The sequence below is a fragment of the Scatophagus argus genome, chromosome 13, assembly GCF_020382885.2.
Source record: "Scatophagus argus isolate fScaArg1 chromosome 13, fScaArg1.pri, whole genome shotgun sequence".
In the NCBI taxonomy this organism is placed as follows: Eukaryota; Metazoa; Chordata; class Actinopteri; family Scatophagidae; genus Scatophagus; species Scatophagus argus.
Window position 1 is genome coordinate 21,715,773 of NC_058505.1, and position 14,901 is coordinate 21,730,673.

The following is a 14,901-nucleotide window of genomic DNA, read 5'->3' on the forward strand; positions in this document are numbered from 1 at the left end:
CTCATGGCGCTAATATACCTAATCTAGGTTACAATGAACGTCAAAATTTGCCATTTCTCATGTACACAAAATTAAATTAAATTAATTTAAGAATTTCTGTAAGTAAGGTAATTTGACAGCATATCGGAGGAGACACATTGCAGTGTGCACAATCTGGGCCAGAAGCATGAGCTGGTAGTGATAACAAATGAAGTGTAAGGGGAACTGATCAGTCCTAACCAGGAGAAAAAGAGGAAACATGAAGAAAAATAGATTATTAAAAGAAAAAAAAAGATCCCACCAGCTTGTGTAATCAATAACACATCAAACACACACATACACACAAATGGAAATTCAACTGCTGAAAACATTTTTCTTCTTTACCGTCTTAGACCAACTCTATCAGCAGAACCAATATTCCTGTATAGATGTGGGATGGGATTTCTCCAGTATGTGTGTGTGAGAGAGAGTCTACTTATATATCCACCCTTTGATCTTGGTGGCCTTTGAGAGGAATGGTAGTCTTTGATCTCCCTTCCTTTTGGTTTGGGCTGCAGCCCATAGGAGATGACAGCAGGACGATGAGTGGAGGTAACAACACAGACAGAAGAGGAATGAGTGAAGCAAGAAAGAAAGAAAGTGAAAAGAGCAAGATTAAAAGTATAGCCGCATACCTGGTGTAGGTAGGGGGGGGTGAAGAGGGTGACAAGGCAGAGGAAGATGACCAGAACACAGCTGGAGATTTTCTTTCAATGAAAGAATGAGAGTAATGGGAGCAAATAGAAAAGAGAGAAAATGTAAGAAAAAAAGACCTCTGTGTTTGTGATGCTAAGTGTATGTACATCTACATTTAGTCTAAGAACTGCCATTTTTATTATTATATAAAAGATTGAGGTCTGAGAAATGATTTCAAAGAAATTCAATTAAATTTAAAAAGTTTTAAATGATTATGGCTTGCTGATAAACCCTAATGTGTCATAACCACGTGTGAAGCCACCTGTGAGTTTTTTCATTTCTCTCTTAGCTCAACATGCTTTGTCAGGGTTTGGCAAAGGTTGTGAGTTCAAGACCCAGATAATGCAGACTGAATACATCTACTCAGGCAGTGTGCTGTGTGAATTAGAGACATGACTTCAAGGTTTAATGATCACTTTGGTTCAGTCACTTTTTGCTGATGGATTTATTTGCTCTGATTTTGACCTGAGATTTTTTTTTTGTACATTCATGTTTGCACAATCAAGGTGGAAGTAATTGTGTTTGTGCATAAAAAGAACACTTTGAATATGCATATACCTTTTCTTTCCAGAAAGTATCCTCTTTCCTCTGTAAAAATACACTAAACACACTGTCAACAGTTTTCATAGAAAATCTCTGTCAGAAAAAAGTAAAAAAATTCTGTTTCACAATACAGCATGTCAGCATAATTTCTGTGAAAAATAGGATTAAAATTAAGGGTAAATCTGTAAATTATTGACCAACACAGCCTCAAAAATGTCATCATAACATGATGACATAACAGTATGAGAAGTTCAGACTCTATGCATACTTATTCTCCTGTGGGAACAATTCTGTTGTATTTGTGTGAGTGAGAAGATCTGTTGTTGCATCAGACTGAGGCCTACTAATTTGTGTCTAAGTTATTATGCATCAAAATGAAAAACTGCGCTTAACACATGCATATTTAACATTATAAAAAGCTCCAGAAAAACAAAAACAAAATGACTCAAATATGTAAAATAAATGAATCAAAGAATCCTTAACAGTAATGCTGAGAATAAATACAGTCATACATCAGTACTTCTGACAAAGATGCTTTCGTTCCTCTTATGTGAAGAGAGAGAGAGAGAGAGAGAGAGAGAGAGAGAGAGAGAGAGAGAGAGAGAGAGAGAGCAGGAGAGAGAGAGAAGGATAGACAGGCAAAGAGAGACGGGGTGAGAGAAGGAGCACACAAGCAGAGATGCATAGCAGCAGTAATAATACTAGAAATATTGGAACTGTAGATAATGATAATGTAGCTAGCTTTAGTGCATATCCTGGAAACCATGTGAAGCTTGCACAAAGATGAACATAACCCAGTCATGGAATCAGTTACTCAATATGGAAGTGTGTGTCAGCGTCGCGACTGACTGGTGACCAGTCCAGGGTGTACCCGGCCTCTCACCCGTAGTTAGCTGGGATAGGCTCCAAATACTCACACATTTCAAGAAGTTTCTCATTGCACAATTGACAGAAATTAATAATTTCACCATCTACTCTCCATAATATCATCAACAGATTGAGTGAATCCAAAGAAATCTCTGCATATAAGGAACCTTTATGTGTGACCTCTGATCTCTCAGGCAGCACTACATTAAAACAGGTATGATAGTATTAAGGATTTTACTACATGACCTCAGAAACACTTCAGAAAACTGTTGTCAGTAAACACAGTTTATTGCTGCGTGTACAAACGCAAGTTAGGCCTCTACCACGTAAGACAAAAGCCAGCAGAACTACTGCTGACTTCTCTGAGGCTGAGCTCACCTGAGATGGACTGAAGCAGACTGGAAAAGTGTGCTGTGGTGTAATGAAGTCCACATTTCCGGTTGTTTTTGGACAACATGGATGTTGTGTCCTCTGGGCTTAAGAGGAAAAGGACCATCCAGATTGTTTCCAGCATCTGTTAAGACAGTGCGTTAGTGGTGCACATTTGTGAAGGCACCATTAATGCTTAATGGTGCTTAATGCGAAATGCTTAACATTCAGATGTCGGAGCAAACGGTCTGCCATGGAGATGATTATTTTGTGTCTTTTTCTCACTTGTCACTGAAAATGTGTGGCACATAATGAAGACCAGAATATGACAACAGAGACCCTGAAAGATTGAGTAAAAGAAGTCGTATATCAAGCAAGAATAAGAAAGAATTGCACTTTGAAAAGTCCAATAATTAAAATCCTCAGTTCCAACACACTTACTCAGTGTTGTTGAAAGAAAAGGTGATGTAACGCAGTGGTAAACAAGCCCCTGTCCCAGTTTTGGAAAGTGTTGCTGGCATTAAATTAAGAATGAGTGTTTATTTACAACAAACATAAAAGTTGATCAGTTTGAACATTAAATATCTTGTCTCTATATTGTATTCACTTGAATATAGGCCCAACCTTTATGTAGTCATGGGTGTATATTTAGAGACTCTGTGCTTTTCTTGTATTTACATGGCTGTGGGATGATGATATATGGACTAAACCAAAACCGCACATTTAGGATGGTACCACGCATTTTAAGTTACATTTTGGCTGCTTTTACTGGGAACTGTACAATTATTTTCTTAGTTCTATAAAGATAGATACTGATTTTGTAAATATGGATGATACACAAATGTATATTAAGAATAACAGAATGCAGATTGCAGTACATGCGGATTATTGTAAGTGATTTTAATATCTCATTTGGTATCTTTTCAATTCAAGCTGCTCTCCATAATTTTGCTTTACTGATGGCCATTTTTGAGATCCTTATTTACACAGAACTCCCCTATTGATATAAGGAGCTCTATTAATATTGTTGCTTTTCTGTGTTTTTTTTTTTTTATTTCACTCTTTTCATCAATATCTGTAGTATCACTTTTTAATTTTGTGTGAATTTGTATTTTCTATCATGGCTGTTCTGAAAAACTTCTAAGAGGGTCTTCTATGTGAGTACTTGAACAGCATATTTTCAGCGTTCTGCATGACTGCCATAATTCTTTTCCACTCCTTCCACTAAGCTTTGCTATCAAATAACCCATATCTTGCTCTAAATAACTTGTGGTAGTCTCTCTATTTCCTCTTTAATCAAATTTACAAAAAGATTTTCCTGTTCTCTGAGGAAGAATTGTAAATTGTTCTTCAGTTGCAATAAAGGTGATTGTTGTAAGCTAGAAGATAAAAGGTTCTAAAGTCCTATTTTTTTGAAAGTCTTTTTTTAACTAAGCAATTGAGTTACTGTCCTGAGAGGTCCCACAAAAGTGATACTCAGTCTTTATTAGACATTTTAACAGAAAACGGAACAATACGATTTGCAAACTTAATAAACTGATTTGGAGCTAATACTTCAAAGATGTAACAGGCTTGTAAGTACCGGTAGTCATATGGTACAAGTCTACAGCCCTGCCCGACATCGATGTATTATTACCATTCAGAGGGCATATCCTAATATTAACAATACACAAATTAGATTCTTTTGAAAATGTAATCATGGACTCCCTGTGCTTGTTTATAAAATCATCCAAAGAAGCTCAGGAAGGAGCCTCATCCACTTCTTTTAATGATCATAAAAAGCAACTATCTTGCTATTGAAATCGCCACAAAGAAATTGCCTCAGCTCCTGAACATAAATGAATTAGACTTAGAAGATGGTTAAAAAAAATCACCCTTTCCCCATACAGATGTCACTGGTGACAAGTAGCGAAAGAAAACAAACCTAGAATTCCATCCACTTATTTATCTAGAACATCAGTTCTAGAAAGTTTCAACACAACCTTATTGCAAAAACAAACAAACCTTTGGGGACTATTTTGGTAATAGTAGTTTTACTTCATTATAAGCAAACCAAATATAACCTTCCCTAATGTATGCAGTCTGGTTTCATGGGTTTCAGTATTATAGATCTATGTTTCTGCTGTCCATGCATCAACATTCCAGTGCACTACAGTTCATCCACTGTGCTTCCAAGATGGTTCAAATGATTCTCATTCCGTTTCACACTGTGCCCATTTCCTGTCACAACCAAGTCTTCCCTCTGACAGGTTCTCCCTCAGGGTCATATGGAAATTTAAATTTAGTAGTCCTTCCATGTGTGATTTTCAAGAGAATATATACACTCTCTAAAATCACTCAACATCCTGTAATTTCTGCTTCCTTCTTTATCTCGCATTGAGGCCAGATGGAAATTGATTGGACCCAGTCTATGACCTCTTGGCTTCAGCCTTTCTACAGCAGTCAGGTTGGGTATGGGACTGCACTGCAACCCTTTCTGCAGCAGCCTGGATACTCTGTTATAAGGTGTGCGTGTGCAGCTGGTGATCTGATTTAAATGACAAATTAAAATTAATAATAACACCTAAATATATAAATGTACATGCCCTTTAATAACAGGGAGACAGGACCACAACATTAAGACCACTGACAGGTGAAGTGAATAACATTAATCTTCTGTTTACAATGCAATGTTCTGGAGGGAAACCTTGGATTCTGGCAATCATGTGGATGTTCTTTGACTCACACCACCCACCTAAACGTTGCAGACCAAATACACCCTCCATGGCAACAGCCCTTCCCCTCAGCTGGACAATATACCCTGTCACATTTCAAAAACAGCTCAAGAATGTCTCAAGAACCACAGCAGTGGCTGCAGACTCCCCTGATGCCAACCTGAATCTGTTGTATACACTGGAATAAGCCACCCTCTCAATGCACAGCACCCACAGGATCCAACATTCTAATCCTGGTGACCACACAATACCCCCAGAAGAGTTCCTGTATCTGTTCTCCCTGACAGGCCAGGGCTGCTTTGATAATACAGAGGGGACCTACAAAATATTAAGCTGGTGGTTTTAATGTTGCAGCTGATTGGTGCAATATCCTACATAACATGTTATGCCAGTCGAGAGAAACTTGAAATACTCAGCAAAGAAAACAATTATTTATGAAGTTTTAAAAGAAATATTTAGGGATGCACAGAAGGACAAATATCATGGTACTAAACTACTTTTTTATATAACATTTGTTGTTTGAGCAGTGCAGTGATGCCGTGGTTAGCACTGTCGCCTCACAGCAAGAGGGTTCCGGGTTTGGGTCCTTGTGTGGGCCCTTCTTTGTGGAGTTTGCATGTTCTCCCTGTGCCTGCGTGGGTTTTCTCCGGGTACTCCGGCTTCCTCCTGCATTCCCATAAACATGCACATTAGATTAATTGGCTACTCTACATTACCTCTAGGTGTGAATGTGTTAGTGTGTGGCTTTGTCTATGTTTGTGTATTTTTGTGTCACACTGCGATTGACTGGTGATCAGTCCACGGTGTACCCCGCCTTTCAACCACTGTCAGCTGGCATGTTTAGGCTCAAGCTCCGCCCGAACCTGACGGATAAGCGGTATAGAAAATAATGGATGGACATTTGTTGTTTTAGTAATCGTGGAGATTTTGCATTACAGGACACAGGAAAGAACCCAAATGCAGATAGGCTGAACAGGTTGGCATACAGTTTACTTGATAGATTACAGCGACAGAAAATGTGTTATAGGTTAACAAGAGTAAGGTACAAACAAAAACTCTAGAAGATCTGAGTAGATAGCAGTCCTGTACATAAATTAAAGGCACTAATGACTATTCCCAGAAGCCATTTTTTGCACAAGCCAATAATCTTCCAGAAGCTACTTAGAGCTCTGTGACAAAATTTAACTTACGGTAGTAATATTTTTAATGGGAAACAGCTGAGGATGTAACAGTGTAGTAAGGAACAAAGTAGGAAGGTACTCCTTTTCAGCAGGCAGAAAGTAGAGCTCACAGCCAAAATTCTGGCAAATTGCTCAGAGTGAGTCATAAAAAAATGAGATGAGCAGATTTAAACAAATAAAAGAATGGGGAAGACCAAGAACCTGCGACACAAGTAACTTCCATTGACATTCCTCTGTGCAAAACCATGAAAGACGAAATCCCTCTGGTGAGGTGCGCTTTGATGCTCTCTGGAGCATCCTTCCCAGAGGAGAGGAACATCTGCGAAACAGCTAGTGTGACAGGCACTTTTCAGAAAGAGGAAGCCCCAAGCCCACTAGCAGGAAAGTGGTTGCACCTGGAAAAACTCTCATATCACGATGAAATAGAAGCAGCAAGTTTTAATAGGTCAAATTCCTGTCCACTTACAGTTGATGAAATGAAAGCATGAGATGTGAGACATACACTATTTAGACAAAAGTATTCAGGCACACTTCTTTATGAAGCTGTTGTTTAGGGGTTGGGCCAGGTCCCTTACTTCCAGTGAAAGGAAATCTTAATGTTTCAGCATATCAAGACATTTTGAACAATGTGATGCTTCTAACTTTGTGGCAACAGCTTAGAAAAGGCCTATTCCAGCATGACTGTACCCCAGTGCAAAGCTCCATAAAGACATGGCTGGATGCGTTTGGTGTGGAAGAACTTGACTGGCCCACACAGAGCCCTGACCTCAACCCCATCCAACACCTTTGGGATGAATTGCAATGGAGATTGTGAGCCAGGCCTTTTCGTCCAACATCAGGGCCTGACACCACTATTCTTGTGCTGCATGAATGGGCAAAAATTCCCACTGAAACACTCAAAAATCTTGTGGAAAGCCTCCCCGGGAAAGTGGAGGCTGTTAAAGCTGCAATGCTGTCTGTGTATTTAAAATGCAAAGTCATTCAAGTCCATCTTGGTGTAATGGTCAGGTGCTCCAATACTTTTGTCTATGTAGTGTACAGTTGGGTTTAAACTCCTCTCTACACACCAGTGCTTGAAAACTATCCATTTGGCTGAGTAACATGCTCTGGTCAAACTGCATTCTTGAAGGATGGGTTGAGTGAGTATGACCTGAGTAAAATCTATGTGCGTGATGAGGGAAATTCCTTATTGGGTTGCTAACTGAAGTTTATCAAAATCATTGATCTGATGTTTGATTCTGAGGCTTTTCCATAAACTGTTTTCTCTTGAATATTAATGCCAACTTGGAAGCTGGCGGGGGACACAAACATGATCAGTTCCCCCACCCCCTCAACACCACCACCATCTCTACTCCCCCACCTCCTCTCCTCTTCTTCCTCTCCCCTCCTCTCACCAGGTCAACATACAATTCATTATTTTATGTCATTCTTCTATGGAGTACTATTATAACTAACTTAAACAACATATCAGCTAAAAAACAAATACATACAATACATAGTCTTTCAGAATTCCAATTATAACAACCTGTCATGTTTGTCCTTTGTAATTTATGATGTTTATTGCATGTATGTTTTTCTCTCTCTGTCTTTCATCCTCTCTGTCCTGTCTACTTCTTCTTCTCCTTCTTCACCCAGTTGACTATCAGCAAGATAGTTCTCCCTTGTGAGTTGGGTCCTGCTCAAGGTTTCTTCCTGTTAAAAGGGAGTTTTTCCTTGCCACTGTCTGCTTGCTCAGGGGTTCAGGCTCTGGGTCTCTGTAAAGCACCAAGAGATAATTTTGATTGTATAAGGTGCTATATAAATAAAACTGAATTGAATTGAACTGAGTATGTTGCAAGGCAGATCAGGTCGTTTCATGCTTTGAAGCTGTAGCTCAGGAGAGTACAGGAGATCAGTGGGATGAGTCATTTTAGTCACGTTAATGCCAGGGCTTGACTCCCCAATTTTTCCTGACACTATTTTTGAGGAGCACCATCTGCATTCTGGACTCAGTGCTGAACAAGGACAGACAAACAAGCCATAGCATTTCTTCCCCTTATATTAACTGTCTGGTTCCTGCCTGGTGCAGCCAGACCTTTCTCCAGCTCTGACACAGCACTGGGGAGATCCATACATGGACAATTCTGTTTGGATTTTATGAAAGGAAATTTCACATTGGCATGCATGCATAAGATTTTACAGATCAGAATATTTTTTGATTTACCGGTATGTTCATTTCTTCATTTGTCCGTATCCAAATAAACGGTAGTTTAATAAATGGTTAAAAGAATACCTTTAATATTAATAAGCACGTAAATGTCTTTGATAATGTTGGAAAAGATTTTTGTTGGTAGTCATAGCCCTGGCCTTATATACAAAAGATATCAACAACAATCTGTTCACCCCCCCAAAGAATTTCCACCTTAAAACAAAGCGGGAGTCTGTGGGTCCCTGTGAAGCTGGGGTCTATGTTGTTAGGGGCAGCACACCCTGCTAGGGTCTACCAAGGCAAATTGGTTTTCTGACATTCGAAGACTCCAGTGAAGCGACCAGACAAGAGCTGTCGAACCTTGCCCAGAACAGGGAAACCAGTGGCCACTCCTGGAGTCACACCTGAGAGAAGAGTGCTGGCTGGATGCCTCGTGGCTAATAGGTCAGGCACAGCATGAAAGGAGTTGCAGACCTGTGGACAAATCCGTTGTAGGTAGAGTGTCTGAGGTTGGGTGCACTATATGCCAGGTGGGAGGCAAAAGGAGATCCGGATGTGCTGATCCCTGGCCTTGCATTCTGGTCCTGTACACATAGCATGGGTTCTGGAACTAAACTTCTGGAGAGGGACTGGACTGACTCCTTTTCTTGAGATGCCCAGGTTGAATGAACCATGCTGAGTTGGATTTCTCCCTAGAGAATGAGAGGGGCACCTCTAAGCTATGTTGCTGAGGGGAAGGTTGTTGTGTGTGCTTACGTACCAAACAGCAGCTCAGAGTAAAGCTGCTGGTCCTTCGTGTTGAAAGGTGCTAGCTGAGGTAGTTCAGGCATCTGATGAGGATGCTTCAAGGGTACCTCCCTTTGGAGATTTTCTGGGCAGGTCCAACTGGGAGGAGGCCCCAGGGTGCACCTAGAACTTTCTGGAGGGATTACATATCCTGTATGTGTCGGAATTCCGTGTTATCTCCCAGGAGCAGCCGAAAAAATGTTACAAAGGACAGGGATGCTTGGATACTTTGTGCTGGGTCCCATCATCTCCAATGTGTGCTTTCCTTTCAGCCAGCCCTGTCCACTACATGCCAGCATTAAAGGCCAAATCCTGACTGATGCTGTGTTTCAGAGAGAAAGAGGTAATTTACAGCGATGAGCAGAGTCAGAAGTTAGGAATTGAGAACACCAACACACACACACACTATGACGACACAAACAGAGAGAGAGAGAGACAGACAGAGGAGTAAGTACTGGGATACAGGGAAGGGGAAACATATAAATCCTCTGGGGCAGCTGTGACACCTTTGCCAATGCACCCCTCCCTACACTGTAGGTGATGCAGTAATGTAATGATATGCCACATACATAAATATTTTACACATTCTCACACTGCAAATTCACATCCAAAAAGGCAATACACATACTGTAAAATCTAAAACGTGTGAAAATATTTCAGTCAGAAGGCGAGAGGGTTCAGAAGGGGCCGGTGCAATGTGGTTTGGGCGGCAGCTGTGGACGGGGATCCCGGCGACCCAAACCCCGGACAAAAACTCTAGCTATGGGGACATGGAATGTCACCTCACCTCCTCCTTGAACCGCCACCTTAACGTGGTGGAGGGGTTTGAGTACCTGAGTGATCCTAGGGGCTATGTTGTCGGGGGCTTAAGCCCCTGGTAGGGTCTCCCAAGGCAAACAGGTTCTAGGTGACAGGTCAGACAAAGAGCGGTTCAGAAGCCCCAGATGAAAGAAAAAACAGCAAGGATGTGTACGTCGCCCGGATTGGCGTTACCGGGGCCTCACCCTGGAGCCAGGTGGCGGGGCGCTCCCTTAGAGATAGGGTGAGGAGCTCTGTCACCCGGGAGGAGCTCGGAGTAGAGCCGCTGCTCCTCCACATCGAAAGGAGCCAGTTGAGGTGGCTCGGGCATTTGTTCCGAATGCCCCCTGGACGCCTTCCCGGGGAGGTGTTCCGGGCATGCCCCACCGGGAGGAGGCCGCGAGGAAGACCCAGGACACGCTGGAGGGACTATGTCACTCAGCTGGCCTGGGAACGCCTTGGGGTCCACCCGGAAGAGCTGGAGGAAGTATCTGGGGAGAGGGAAGTCTGGGTATCCCTGCTCAAGCTGCTGCCCCCGCGACCCGGTCCCGGATAAAGCGGAAGAAGATGGATGGATGGATGGATATATATATATATATATATATATATATGTGTATATATATATGTATAGATATGGTGATACATACATGACTTTTTCTTGGCTTGAAGAACGTTTAATCTGTGGCCTAAATTCAATTGTACTAAGTTCTCAGCTCCTGTGGAGTGGCTCTTTGAAACATGTAATTCTGTGTTGTGTGTGTGTGTGTGAATGAGTGAGTGTGTGGTTTGTGTACTGGGCACGTTTATGACGAATTGCTTTGATGAAATGTGCTCAGTGCTTTTCACCCATTTGCTAACACCCCACCATTTCCCATCTCTCTCTGTCTTGTGCCCTTTCTACTGACTCTCCTTTATTCTGCTTTCATTTCACACTGCCTCTGAAATGAAAAGGTGTAAATTGTTTTTCCTTCTGATCAAAAGGATGAAAGCTGGGATATGCTTGGCTTTGCTGATTGCATTAGATGGGAAGTGAATAGAGCGACATAGATTTGGAAATTCCTGAATCATTTTTCCCTCACAAAATAACATCAGGCATCAGAGTTCAAAGAGACTGATTTCAATGCAGTCCTTGGATGATTCACCAGTGCAATGTTTTTGCTGTCACCTCTGGTTAGAGAGACATACCAGGTTATATTGTCTTTCAAAAATAAAAAGAGGAAAAGAAAAGAAAAAAATAGGAGCTGGTCCAGAGGGAGTCACACATCTCAAATGTGATAGTTTGTTCAGTTAAATGTTCATTCAAATCATTCAAATAAAAGCAAACAATTAAGCTGCACAGAGGTCAAAATTTTAACAGAAAAGATTTTATTTGTCTTCATTGAAAATGTATATCACTATCGTAGAATACAGGCAAATAAAAGATTTGATTTATTTAGTCTTATTATGCTACTGCCCATGACAAAGGCCAGGTTCCCTTTCTCTGTCTTGACAAAAGCACAGTGGAAGAGACAGGTAGACAGAGTGGTAGACAGAGTGGTACTGGCTTTTATTTGTACTGTCACTGATGCAACCTGCCACAGTACTGTTTTACAATCCAATTATAAGGTAATGAGTCCAATGTGATAGGGTCAGTTGAATTTGGGCTGTCAAGACAAAGCTGAATTGTTTTCAATGAGTATTATTATGATCTACTTTAGCTGAGTAGGTGGAGGTGTTGCATTTAATTATGATTTTAATTTGCCAGATGTCAAGATTTGTTACTTGTGAAAATTAAATTTTTTTTTTAAAAAAAATAAAGGTATACCCATATTTACAATGATCAAAACTGACGTTCTACCTCCTATCATGTGTATTTTGAGTGTAACTTATTTGCCAAAAATATGACATAACACAATAAAAAGATGATGAATTTCATGGATAGCATTTCTTTTCAAAATTTCTAGACATATCCCAATAATACTGTTAGTGGGAATTCTTTTGGTCACCATCATCATGTGGTGAAAATAACGTGAGATTGTGACAGCCCTACCTTCATCAAATGACATTGATTAATGCATGTCCATTAATGCATGTCACTAACTTGACGTCTTCCCCTGAGTCTTTGTCCTTCCTCATCTCTCAGGTTCCAGTGGATCAAGTTTGGACCTCCTGCTGTGGTCCTGCTTGACACTGACGGCTATGGTTACCATTTCATCAGATTTCCACATTGCTATTATCATTATTACTACCACTACCACTCCTACTATTATCTCCTCCTCTGCACTCCAGCAGTCCGCCAGTCCTGCACACAGCCAGAAACCAGATGCTTATTCAGTAGCCAGCTGACAGTCAAATCTTCTGATGCCGGATGCCATTCCTAATCCCCATCCTCACTGCCTCTGCCTTCTGGCCTCCAGAGTGGTTCGCAACTGTCAAAGGCCTCCAAAGTAGGCTCACCTGTATCACAGACCTCCAAGTCATTCTTCAGAGTTGCTGAGCAGTTCTGCTATCTGGTCATCCTGCTGTCTATCCTGAAGAGCTGTGTTTCCAGAAGCAGCTCCACCGGCACTGCCAGCATCCAGGCCTTCCATCGGAACAGCTCCTGTCTTTGGTCCTGCCTCTGGATCGCCCTGAGACCTGCTTTACTCATCAGTCTGGACCCAGACCTGAGAAAACTTTGCTTTTTATGTCCATTTGGGTCCTGCTCCTGTTTCTCTTGCTAACACACCGATGATATTTCCTGTCCCTTTTTCTTAAAAAACACAACACAATAACTGGCCACCTCAGATACACACCAAACCTCCGGCTGTTCCTGTTCAGGGGGCTACAGTAGAGGCTTAATGAATATGAAGCAGAATGCTTCGTCAACTCATTTGTATTGAACAAAAAAAAGAAGTTGTGCTCATGCACAAATGCCATTAAAAAAAATCAAGTGACATTATTGCAAAAAATAAAATCTCCCTTTTCTTGAAGCTGGTGGTTGGGGTAATCAGTGTCTGCATGGATGCAGCAGTCAAAGAGAGATGTTTGAACTTAAGTGCCCAAGGATGCAGAAACAGCTTAAAGCTCCACAGCCCACACAAGGCTGGCACAATGGATTCTGAAAAGTGTGAGTGGGTGGGTATTTTTGGGTGCGCACATATGCAGTTATGGTGTCTGTATTTGAGTATTTGAGTATGTGTAGACAAATCTGTGTCTTCTTCTGCTATGCCTTAAGAAAGTCAAGACTTTGTATTAGTGTGTGCGTGGATGTGTATTCATGTTGATGTGGGGGACAAAAATCTGTTTACACAGTCACATTGATAGGACCCATTCTACTTATGGGGACAAAACACAAGTCCCCACAGTGTAAATCATTAAATACCAGGATGAAGACTTGCTTTAAGGTTAGGCTGAGGTTAGGATTAGGTTAAGGTAAGGCTTAGGATTAGGCAAGTAATGATTATTGTTATGGTTAGGTGGTGGTTAAGCCTCCAGGAAATAAATGTAAGTCTATGTAATGTCCTAAAAAGTGATGGCAACACAACTGTGAGTGTGTGTGTGTGTGTATGAGTGAGAGAGAGAGAGAGAGAGGGCAGTGTCCTTATCTAGTGTTTTGACTTCTTTTAGAAGCATGAAAAAGAGGATAAGGGCGTACCATATCTGTCACTTTTAGTTTTTGTTTTTTACACTTGACCATGCCCCACAAATGTCAAGTGAAGCACGAAAGATAATGCCACAAATCAATAAAGGCTTGGCTTAGATGGTGGCAGACAGCCTCAAGGAGACCTGTGTTTTTGGACACATCTCAACTTTTGAACCTTTTCAGGCCTGGCTGATCAGAGCCAATTTTCTATGTGGCTACACCAGAGCAGCTGTGAACACAGCACATTGGATGTGTGAACGTGTTTAGCCAGTGGATCAGAGAGCAGCAGTCCTAGCCAGACAACAGGCTGTCACAGATCTTAGGGGACCGAGGACTGGAGGAAAACCTATTTGGTGCATGCAAACACAAAATAAGCTCTTGGGACAAAGATATTTATTACTTGCCTATCCAAAAATGAGTTAAATGCTGACATACTCTCTAGAAAATGTGTCTCATTAACTATCACAAACAGGCACAAATTCTCAACCCTCCATGTCCCTTACCCATTGCTGTCCTTAGATGAACTAACAACCATATGGTCTTCTTTTTCTGGTATCTTTTGAATTGTACAGTGCTAAAACAGGGGAGCATTTATTCTTATTTGACTGAGGAAGTGGCTGCGCTCTCATAATTTCATCATCATTTACATGTACAGTGAAAATGTATTATCATATTTGATGATACAGTGGCGAATATAAAAATATTCAAACTCCTTTCTATTTATCAAAACACGTACAAAGCAGTGTTTTTGCTGAGTTTTCCTTCTTGTAGTGAACATCACCGAGTGAAGCTTTCCACAAATGAGACCCTGGAGAAAAAATAAGATCAGGTGTTAGTTGTTCATTAAAAGAGAAAAGCTCAGGAAATGAAATACATTAGATGGAGATTAAATTCATTTGTTGTTTGTGCAATGATCTGCCGGATGGAGCATCCTTCCATGGCTTTAAATTAAATAATCGATTACTGGAAAGGAGAACTCAAATAGAATGCATTGCAGTAAACGGTTCTGTTTTATGCTACTTCTCAGATTTGGTTATTTCCATCTGTATCGTAATAACATATAAGAATTTCAAGGTCACAGTTTCCTCCCGCACTGCTTGGAAACAAGGTAGCACAGTGCTGCACTACTCCTCTCCT